Source organism: Trachymyrmex septentrionalis, unplaced genomic scaffold (genome assembly GCF_001594115.1).
Source record: "Trachymyrmex septentrionalis isolate Tsep2-gDNA-1 unplaced genomic scaffold, Tsep1.0 scaffold37, whole genome shotgun sequence".
NCBI classification, from domain to species: Eukaryota; Metazoa; Arthropoda; class Insecta; order Hymenoptera; family Formicidae; genus Trachymyrmex; species Trachymyrmex septentrionalis.
The window spans coordinates 8,135,396-8,147,131 of NW_017305536.1; the positions used below are offsets into that span (position 1 = coordinate 8,135,396).

General features: G+C 31.4%; 2 protein-coding genes across 2 annotated transcripts in view; one reads left to right on the forward strand and one right to left on the reverse strand.

Moving 5' to 3' along the window:
* Nucleotides 1-11,736, reverse strand: part of LOC108750640 — a 116,765-nt gene that overhangs the window by 104,422 nt on the left and 607 nt on the right. Inside the window, exon 2 of the mRNA XM_018490231.1 lies at nt 11,666-11,713. The gene's annotated coding sequence lies outside the window, so the exon portion shown is untranslated. The remainder of the gene's footprint in view (nt 1-11,665; nt 11,714-11,736) is intronic.
* The window catches only part of LOC108750639, an 83,750-nt gene that overhangs the window by 10,313 nt on the left and 61,701 nt on the right, over nt 1-11,736 (forward strand). The gene's annotated exons all lie outside the window — the stretch shown is intronic.

Consider the following 11,736-nt stretch of genomic DNA (forward strand, 5'->3'; position numbering starts at 1 on the left):
GGCTTATACTTCCAATCACCGACAACTAATTACATTGTGTATAATAAGTCTGTTGATCGAGCATGTGCAGTCAATGTAATCGAGTCAGTCTGGCGGCGGTTAAACATGTGCAAGAGTCCGTGTGCAAGAATGCGAGACGAAAATTTAACATTGAAACGGCTCGTTAAATAATTATCGCACCGCAAGATTATATCTGCAAATTCACTGCTCCTATCGATCACTGAACGAGCGCTAACAATAAGTCGACGAATAAATCCATTCCTGTCATGTGCCACTCGGCAGACTACTTCGAGTTTCGCAAATTATGTCCTAATAACAACTCTCTATCCTTGTAAATTCTTCGCCACGTTGTAAATTGTTCGCGTGGAAGTCACGAGAGCTGCTTCTAGAATTAACATCGTGATGTTAATCGAGACACTCGTTAGGCCGGTTTTTAATAGGGTATCACGATGCACTACTTTATTACTCCACTACTATTATACTTATTGAAATTTTGCAAAAAGTTTCTTATTTTTCATAATATCGATTTCATTCTAAACATAGTAAGGAACAAGTAACCACACATACGAGTATATTAACATTGACTTTGTGTCTGAGATATGATTTTAAACAGACAACGCATTGAAATAAAATCTTTCGAAAAATATTAAATTCTTATTTCATTAATATCAAAATTAACAGTAATAATTGTATTAGAAGTTGCTTTAAAAAGCTTTAACTGTTATACATACGCAAATTATATTATACTATTTGATACACTTCATTAATCACTGCTGCATAATTTTAACACATGATTTATTGATGCAAAATACTTTATGGAACATTTATCAATTGCTGTTACATGGCAATGAATTCCTCTTAGCAAATGGAATAATTTCAAATAGTAATAATTTATTAATACATGCATATTGCCCGAGTGATTTTGTAAAGCTGTGCAATCTTGTTGCATATTTTGTACAAATAAACTCTATTGAAGCTGCATTCGTTTTAGCTAACATTGCTATCTGATAATTTTTACACAGATTAAAATAATCAAATATAGAAAATTAATTCATATTAAACAGAAAAATTTACAAAATTTTACAAAATTTGAGCTAAAATTCAAATGATATTTTTGCAAAATTCCTGTTCGAAAACCATCTTCAGTCTTTCCAAACGATGTAATTTATAAGTAAATGCATTTTGATACATTATTTTGCGCAATTATGACCGCATGCTGATATTATCACGGATAGTGATTATAAGATACGCAGGTAGATACTTAAGAGCCAATAAAAGACAAATTATGATCTAGAAGATATTGATTGCTACAAGAAGCTTGTCACGAAAATCAATATATTAAGTATTCTTTCAATATCAAAGTGGAACTTGTATGACCAATTCAACCACTCAGCGAGCCCGAGACAGGTCAATATTTCACTTCTTAACGCCCTATTAAATCTTCGAGCAACTACAACGAGAGCTGAAACCTATGCAAATATAGGTGCACCGAAAACATGGCGGGACAACGAGACTTTTAACGAGCAGGAACGATCGATCTTATAATGAAGGACTTGCAACGATTCGATGGCATGTAACGAATACCGTTAGGTGGGATCATTCATTACGTGCTGACATTTTTTTCCGGCTCACCCAGTTTTTAAGCTCCTTTGCTGATCGTTACAGAAGCAACATTTTTGCATCCAAGATGAATCAATCAGTTACGTTAGTTTTACCGCGATTCAAAGATTGTTATAGAACAAAGAAATAAATTTTAATTTTATTTTATGTTGTCACATTTAAATTCGCACTTGTTTTATTATTTAAATAAAAATATTATTTAGATACGTATTTTTGTATAAAAATACAAATGTTATTATGTTATATAAAAATAATTTTACTTTTTTAGTCCTTTAGCACAAAAATCATCCGTGTTCACATTAAAATAAAAATATAATAATGTAATATAACAATATAATAATGTATATAACAATTTTATTATTTTTATATTTATAAAAATTAAAAACATGAAAATATTTTCTTCTAATATTTGACAAGAAAAATGTTATAACTAATTAGGGCTTAAATAAAAATCTTTAATTTTTAATAATTTCGAAAAATTTAAGAATAATATTTCTACAATTTTATTCTCTCCCATTATAAGATATTATGATAATGATTATAATAACGATTACAAGACGTACAATAAATGCACAATTACTAGAAAAAATATAGAATATATCATGTTATTATTTTTGTATTTAACAAAAATTAGAAATATGGAAATTTTCCGCGTAATTTTATTATCTCTCTGAGAGTTTGAATTATGCATAACGATTATGACAACATGATTGTGAGACGCGTATATACAGTAAATGCACAACTATTTGAAAAGGTACAGCAATATAATGCATCGTTTTAAGGGGCGTCACTCGAAGAGTTGTTATGATCAATTAATATAATTCATTCACTCGATAGCGGTGGCCTTCGACCTGTAATAACACGACGTCAAATATAACATGGTCAATAGGAAGCTACATTTATCGTCGTCGTTAAGGGATGCAGACATTTATTTCACGCTGTTTTGCCTATTAAAACGGTTCTTGCATTCGACGCGTATCGGCCCTTTGCATATCGAGACAAACTTGCCTCATGTGCGAGACGAGAGAGCGAGAAAGAGAGAGAGCGTACGGGGTGAAAAGGTCGTAAAATAAACGTCAAGTCTAAACGTGCCATAAAATGCTCGCGAACGCGGCACCCGTGGGTGCTGGTGTGTCCGTATCCCTCCCTTTACAACAAGCCCTAATCAGCATTCTGCAACCTGCATGACTGAGAGTTTACGATGATCGATGTTTATCCTTCGCGGGAAATAATTGAAGAAATAGATGCTGCGTCGCGACGCCTTGCCGCGACGCCCGCGCAGGCGGATCGAAGATGGATCGAATTGGAGACAACTGGAGATAAAGGCGTCTCGTAACAGCAGTGCTATTCGCAACCGGATATTTACGACGACAGTTACGTATTCATCGGAACGTGATCGGGATCCTCACGTCCCGAGGACTCGTAACGCGGCGATGTCGCAGCAAGTTCTTTCAAATAAATCGATCGTAATAGCGTGGAATTCCCGCTTTAGAAACTGACCTATCCTTAAATTAGCAAATTATACCTTTAAGTTCTATGTGCAAAGTGTGCAAGTTCCTGGCATTATTGAAAATTTAATCCTGCGATATTTCTATTCGTACACCCCATCACATTACTTCACGATAATGTTGGAATAAGAAATGGGAATCAAATAATATATTTGTCAATCAAATGATGAAAGTAATTCTAAGTTTGAAGAGTAAAAAAAGTTCTTTGTTTGCCCAATATTTTCATAGATCATAAATTATTCTAGAATCGCTTTTTAATTCCGACAAATACGCCGCGCTGGGATTTACGTCGCAGAAATCAGAAAAAAAAAGTAGAAAAAGTGGAGATAATTTTCCCGCAACTACTCTGTTACATGTCTTTGTTATATTAGTGTTGTGTTATGATTTCAGCTTCTTACTGTTAATATTAATAAAATTATTGTGAGTTGAATTGATTTGTCACTGTAATAAGTAACGCCATCATAAATTATAATTGACATAAAATGATTACTGTAGGGCGTGTAAAAGACTTAGTGGTTATTTCGTGATACATACGTGTAGTGGAATAGTAAAGCATGTTGTGTAGCAAAATGCAAGTGCTTTGCTTTCGTATTCTTTATTTAGTTTATTGTCTTATATATCCCACCTGTTTGGGATATACGGCATTTTTAACGAGCGGGATTTATGTCCAAAGCATACAAAGTGTGTAGATTGAATTCAGTGCACTAAATGCAATAAACGCATTATATGAAATATGTACTTGTAATATATGTAGGAAGATTGTAATTATTATTTTATTACTTCATATACATATTTACCATTCTTATTCCTTAGTAAAACTTTATAAACACATTTTATAAATTATTATGTCGTAACACGTCTTATTTATATGAATTATTTGTAAATTTTTCATGAGTCGTACATATCCCATCTCTTCTTATGAATAGCCATATATCCCACTCCTATGGGATATACGGCAAAAATGCAAATGTTTCAAAAAGTTTATTTTTTAATATGAAAAATAAATATTTCAGATTTCTAATATTTTGTTTATAGTAGTAGAGAGTACAGAGTTTTACTGATATAGTGTGTTTACTATAAACATAGTAAATAATATTTAATAAATTAAGTTTTCGATAGGTGCGGCGTATATACCGGAGTTACCATTTATGGCAATAGATGTAATAAAGATCGGTTTAGCAACGTTTTATAAATAAATTCCGGAAAGATCTTATTCCGGATATCCAAAGACTGAAAAGAAAGACAGTAAATTCTGACATTTATATGCATCGTCTGGATCTGATTGTTATACACTTACTAAGAATATATGCAACTACACTACTTTTATGTAGGATTTATTAATGAACAGAACTGTCATATACTATTCACACCGACGATCTATAAGCCGCTGATATATTGTCAATAGCAATTTATCCATCGATTCGCAGACCCGTGGCAAGCCTTGTACGTTAATAACTTACACGTGACAATTTATCTCTATGCACTCATGTTTCTCTGTATATATTTATCTACATAATTTATAATCCACTCAAATTGACAATAAAAGGAAATTAGATTGAAAAATGCTGTTGCGTTACACTCAAATAGAATGCTTTTTGCTAATTGCCACTTTTGAATAAAATATGATTGGAACTTCTACAGCATACACTTCATAAAAAATAGAAAATGCATACGAGAAAATTTTGCATTTTCAGAAACTTTATGTGACCGCATTAACTTGAATTTTTTTTTTAGAAAAGTCGAGTAATAATACTTTATCTTTTTACAATTTTTTAGCATACCAAACTTTGAATCTTTAAATGAAATTTTACATTCGTGACTTTAACACAATCATAATTGTGTAGAATACAAAACGATATTTAACCATAGTTCGCAGTCGGCGAACGCCATTTATCACAGTTTAAATTTACGTTTCAAGTTTGCGAACTGCATTAATAAGTCACAATGTTCGCCGAAGTGGATGCGAAACATTGCAGCGATATTTCGTGAGAAACGGAAGCGATGTGCCGCAGGGCGATCCTGCTGCGCAAAAAGCGACAGACAATGAATGGATTCTTAAAACGGAGCAGTCGAGAGCGCGTGTAATGATATCTTGATATTCCCGTGCACGTAATGATACCTTGATATCTCTTTTCCGTTTCGACGTCTTTACTACTCGTTGTATCCATGATGCAATTTCAGCATAATGGTTGAAATAGTCACATTCAAATAAAAATGTCGCGTTATCTCGTTCTTGCAAAAATTCCCAACTACAGACTCGATACATATAAAAGATTTAAATATCGTGCACATCGTGCATTTCGAAGTCATATACAGATTTCTATTAAAGATGAAAACTTTTTCGGGAAACGAACAACCTCCCTTGTTTCGGTGAACAAGAGAAAAATTGTGTGTTGCATACATATATTTATGTACCTACTCAATGACATACATAGCTGTACCTATATCTGAACTATCATTTACGTCCTTGTGTAGTCATCGATCGAATTATGTAGTAAGGCGAGCACCCCGTGACGACAGAATACAGATGGAACGCATTAAAGCGAAACCATCGCGGCATTAAAGTTTATCGCGAAGTAGGTAAGATTGCAGTAATTGCACTATAATAAAAAAAAAAGATTTTTTTATTTCAAAACGTAATATAGAAATGTTGAAAATAGTAATATTGGAAAGTTATCCTAAATTATTCTACATTTTTTAAAAGCTTAGATTAGAACAATTAAAAAAGCTTGGGTTGGACTAAAAGGGACCCAAATTGCACGCGGAGAGTTAAATCGTATTGATTAATAGTTTTCGATTAACAATTAAAAAATATCGGTAAAACACTTTCGCGAGTTAAACGTAATAGCATCGAGATATCGTCCAAACGCGAAGTCTAACCGATTTCAATTTTGCACATTTCTAAAATTCGTCAACGACATTCGCTCTATAAATCCCGATGACAAGCATTGAGCACCGTTGCAAATTCCATCCTATCATTCTTCCGATCTTATGCTGTTCGCTATCGTCTCGCTGCTTGTCGGGCGTTATCCGTTCGCGCGATTATTCATAGAGCATGAATAATGGAACGCTCATCGGCGGAATTGCAGATAACTGTCCTTAGTTCCGAGACGATCAAGACGGTATTCGCGTACAACTCGAGTCCCGTGTCGACAACTGTAACGGCGACAGCCACGAATCTGCCAGAGATTACGGTACAGCTTCATTATCGTTGAAAGGGACGAAATTCCTTCGCGTGCCGATCTTTAAATCAATCACGATAAAATCTGTTTGGCTATCGGCACGAACATTATTACGAAGACTGCTATACATGCGACATGCGGCGATTTAACCCACCGATAAATAATCGAGCTAGATCCCACGATACATACACGCATATCTCAAAGTGCTTCCTGCATCTTAAACTTTACATATGCTTTCCTCCTCCTCTCTATATATCATCGATTACACGGAACGAAGTAAAACTCGCCCTACGGAATCTCGCGTGCCAATCCAGTGGATTATGCACTCTTCATGGAATACGCCGCAGAGAATAATTTAATAATAACGATTTCCCCAAGCGGAAAAGGATGGAAAAGAATTTTTCCGCTTTTAAAATTTTCTATCGCGAGCGCGCGAAAAAAAATTTTAACAATTGAATATATCACTGCGACAGATACTTAATTTTACTATACCTTTCGCAATATTAATTTTCTTCCACGATCGCAATGCCAGCAAAAATATTAAAATTTAAATAAATTTAAATTACGATTAGAGAGAGAGAGATAAAAATTTATAAAATGACAACGAATTAGTGATTAATTAAATCTACATAAATTAAGATGTATAGATATTTTTTACTTTTGAAACTTTTTTTTCAAGTTTACGAGATTCAGAAAAATCACAAATGTTATTTTATATAATATATAGAAATTTACGTAATATAACATGAATTTATGTAACACAGAAGGCAGGCGCTCTAAAATATACAAGTACTAATTAATTAAATTTAATATAATATTCAGTAGTATATGTAATACAGTTTATATTCAGTAAAGGAAAATATCAAAAGAACAGTAAACTTCTCATTAATTATTTAAGTTTTTTTAATCAAGAAAAATATCTCCAGATATTAAGAAATTAATATAAAAAACATAAATATAAAGCTAAATGTAAAAATAAAATTTTACAAAATTAAACATTTTTTTACATGTATATGTTTACATATGAATTATTAAAAAGGATCAATTTGTTCCGATAATCAAAATTGGAATTTAGTTTCTTACAGATATTTTTAATAGTATTCGGTTTAATGAATTAAACAGATTATTCGTTATGTAATAAAGATTAGTTTATAAAAAGAAAATGTTAAAGAGAGGCATTCATTGCTATTATAGAAAAAAAAATAAGACTGTCAGCGGAAACGTAACACAATTAAACGATTGAAACTGCATTCCGAGAACGAGCAATATGTATGCATCCATTTTCAAGTCGTAACAAATAACTAAGCAAGATTTTTATTAATTTTGTTTTTTTTTACAGGAAGAAGGAAAGGAGAGAGTGCGCGAAAGAAAAGAATTTATTCCGTGCTGATTATGACTTCCTTAGAATCGACACTTGAAATGTATCGTTATCTACAGCATACCTTAAAACATTCTTAGCTCTCAGCTATAATATGGGACCATTAAAGTGTTTACTAGGTGCGATTTATTTCAAGATAGAATACAGAAACTTCCTTCTTTTTTATGATATATAAGTTCCAACGTTTTTTTTTTAAATTTAAGATCTTTAAATAATGATCCATTTTATTTTAAAATAATTATTAAATTAATTGTTAAAAAAATAAGTTCAAATAATGCAAATTTGGATTAAAATTATCGCAATACGAGAGCTATATAAAATTTGATGGAGCATAAAGAGAATGCAATTTTTTATTTCGAATAATTTGTTTTACATGATTCACTTTTTTAATCCAACTTATCTTCCTCATCACAAACAAATAATTTCGCAAGTAGATATGAGAAATCAAGCTACTATTCGCGCAACTGCTGTCCAGAAATGGTTGTCGAAATTGTTGCAAGACAAACACACTATTTAAAGCTTGATATATCATTGCTAGTGTAAACTAACAGAGACAGGAAGAGCCTGTAATTCACGAAGAGACCACGAAACTTGGTCTCTTCTGTGAATACTACGCTGATAGGCGAAATTATCGCCCAGTTTCATTCGCGCTCCCAATCTCGAGAAAGTTGGAAGGGCATATCTTTGTTTGAAATTTTTTTTCCGAGACCCTTCTGAATGCAAGGACATAAATCACACGTCCCGACACATGTTCTTAGAGATGATGTAGGGAACGTTAGGTAACTATCATGAGAATACTATTATATTAGCAGACGTACAATATAATTATTTAATTGAAATAAAATTTCAGGTATATATGATCAAAAGTATTAAACACTAATCTTTTATTATCAGGAATTCTTTTGTCTATATTTTTTTCTATTAATTATATATAAATTTAAAAATCCTTCCTTAAAACGAAGGATAAATCATAGCAAATATCATAAATCAATTTTTGAACTAAAACGTTAAATATTATAATTAATAAAGTACCTAATACTTTTGGCTAAAATTGTATGTATAAATCCAGATGAAATAAATAGTTGCTTTTTAAAAGAGTCTAAGTACTCTCTAAAACTTTTAGTTAAGCAAGAGTGAGATTTTACTCTTCAGAGTAAAATCTCACTCTTAAAGATTGAAAGTTAAGTGGTTAAGCCACTCTTTTTCAAGAATGATTCGATTTTAATTTTTTAGAATGAGATTCCACTTTAAAGAATTTAGACAGAACGTTTTTCAGTATGTTTTTCAGTCTTGTACATATACTGGACAGATGGGATAAGCTTGATTATATTTATATAACGCATATAAAAAAATTTCTTAAATTCTCTCTATTGCTATTTCAACAAGCAAAGTAAAAGAAAACATCAACGAGTAAAAATCATTCTTTTAATTGTGCTCTTTTAATTAATCAGGTTTCGATTTTATTTTCCTAATCTTCTCGGGAGGTGATTGTAAGACACGTCCTATTTCAATTTTCTTCTTGGAAAATTAAAAAAAATAAAATCTCGTTACCGAGCCGAGATTAATCACAGATATAAGGGATGGAGGTTAACCAAAGTAATTTACGAGAAGAAAACTCGCGATTCCGTTACGATTATTGATTCTCCTCTCAGCACCGTGCAATTTGTCAAGCGTTATATTGATACGATATCTCTGTCATTCGCTGTAATTGTCACGACGATCAACCTAACGCGTCGCAAATATACGTCAGAACGGCAGAGTGGCGTGTTTGTAATAGGATGACTTCGGGCTTGGCAGATTTGCCAGCTCGTAAGCAAAATCATGGGAAACAAGCCACTCTGCCAATTTCATTACTCGTGCTCTGCTCGAATAGCTCGAGGTGTGAGAGTTTTTCGTTTCGGCGCATCGAAATCATATGTAATCATTACATATGATCTCGCCTCGCAGCATTGAATTATGAATGCTGAATGCTGAACCGTTTTATACGTATTTTAGTTGGATGCGCCTTGTATCTCTCCGAGTATCGCAATTACCCTGCGAACGATTCTAGTCTTGTACGATACTTCTCTGTCAATCTAAACAAAATCTAAAAATAATCGAAACTACGATACAAATACAATATCTTCTAAATTTTGAAAAATAAGTTCAAAATGTTATGTAAAAATAAAAAATAAAATTGCGTTGGCAAAAAAATTACTAAGAGTTGTTAATTAGATATGGTACATTATTATTTATACATATATTGGATACATATATGTATATATTGTATTATTTTTTAGTATGACTTCAGTTTAAAGAGAAAAAAAATAATATTTTTCTTTTCTTATTTTTTTTTTCAGGATCTAATAATGTACCCTTACAGAAATCTAATACTGACCAATTTAATAACTAAATAACAGTATAAATAGTAAATTTCTTCTTTTACTTCAAAAAAGTAATTACTAACTGTTTTTCAATAATAAATTAGCTATTATTATATTTGTATAGGGCTAATGACGTTTTAGAGGCGTTAGTTTCATGTTTTAGTAAAAATATCTTTTAAATAGTAATTTAAAGTGTTAAAGGAATTTTTGATTAATTGCTTTTTTTTTTTTTTTTATAAATATGATACTAACATCTATGTCAAGCTTTTATTTTGTGTAAAATCTGTCATTCTATACTATCGAATACCCAACGGCACATCAGTTGCGTGAAATAGGATCATAAAGATATCCCTGTGGTATCATTATGCTCGACAGTGGTGTAGCGTCATAAACAGATATATGGTTCAGCAGATTGCAAAACAGGGTTGATGTATTCGGCCAATTATTTCCACTCTACATAAAAGTAGTCACGCAACATGTGTAATTACAATCTTTATAGATTTTAAGACTTGCGTCATCAGAATCGCGTTTTTAAGGCACTAATGATACGTTTGTTGTATAAGGTATTTTATATACATTGCTCTCCTTCTCTTTCTCTCTCTTCATTGTAGCCTTTATTGTATTTGACAAATATATTTTTTTAAATAATTGATTAACGGAATTGATTATGTCCACATTTTCTAAATGTAAAAGTTCATATTTACGTAAGTGAATCGATATAACCATATTGTCGATGACATCATTACTATAGATTAAACATTAGTAATGACATTCATAAACATTAATAATGTTTAACTAAGATTGATGTGTATCGTTCAAAAAATCTTATACAACACAAGCTGGAAAATAATGAGTCTTTTTATTACGTTATTATAATAATTATAATAATTAAACTTTAATAAAATGTTAAAAATGTATAACTTATATAATTCAATATTATTGAAATTAATATACATTATTAATTTATAATATTTAAATGATCTATCATAAATATTTTATCTTTTTATATCATATATTTTTTTTTAATTTAATTTTGTATTCTATTTAGATGTATATTTGTCTCTTGATATTATAATTATGTTCATATTATTGTATATTGGCCTTGATAATAAAATTTAAAACCGATTATACAAAAGTACTTTCTTTCATCGCGTTCGTAAAATTATTCATGTATGTATATTACTATATGAAAAAAAAGGGAAAATAAATTCGAAGATATTTTAGCCAAAAGTTTTTAATGTAACGGAGGACTTAATCGCGGAGAAACTTGCCACGATATGACCCCGGCTTTATAAAGTCACGTATTCAGAGATATAAATCCTTTCTCGAGAATACCTCGGGGATATACGTGCGAGCAAGTTGACGACATCACAATGACGCATACAATATGTCGCAGGGTATATACTCGACAATAACCTTGACAGTGAAAAAGCTCTAAACTTAGCACTCGGTATCTTTTGAATCCATGAACTATTATCTATATATGTTTTTTTTATTATCTGTGATTCTTTGTGTCTTTTATTTTATATAAACATATCGTATATATTATATTTATTCGATTTTTTCATAGATTCATTACCTCAAGATTAAAATGAAAATTAATTTAGCACTCACCGATACGATGCGCAGCAGCGGAATTGTAGTATATAACAGGAGACATCTCTGTAAAATACAAATATGTCTTA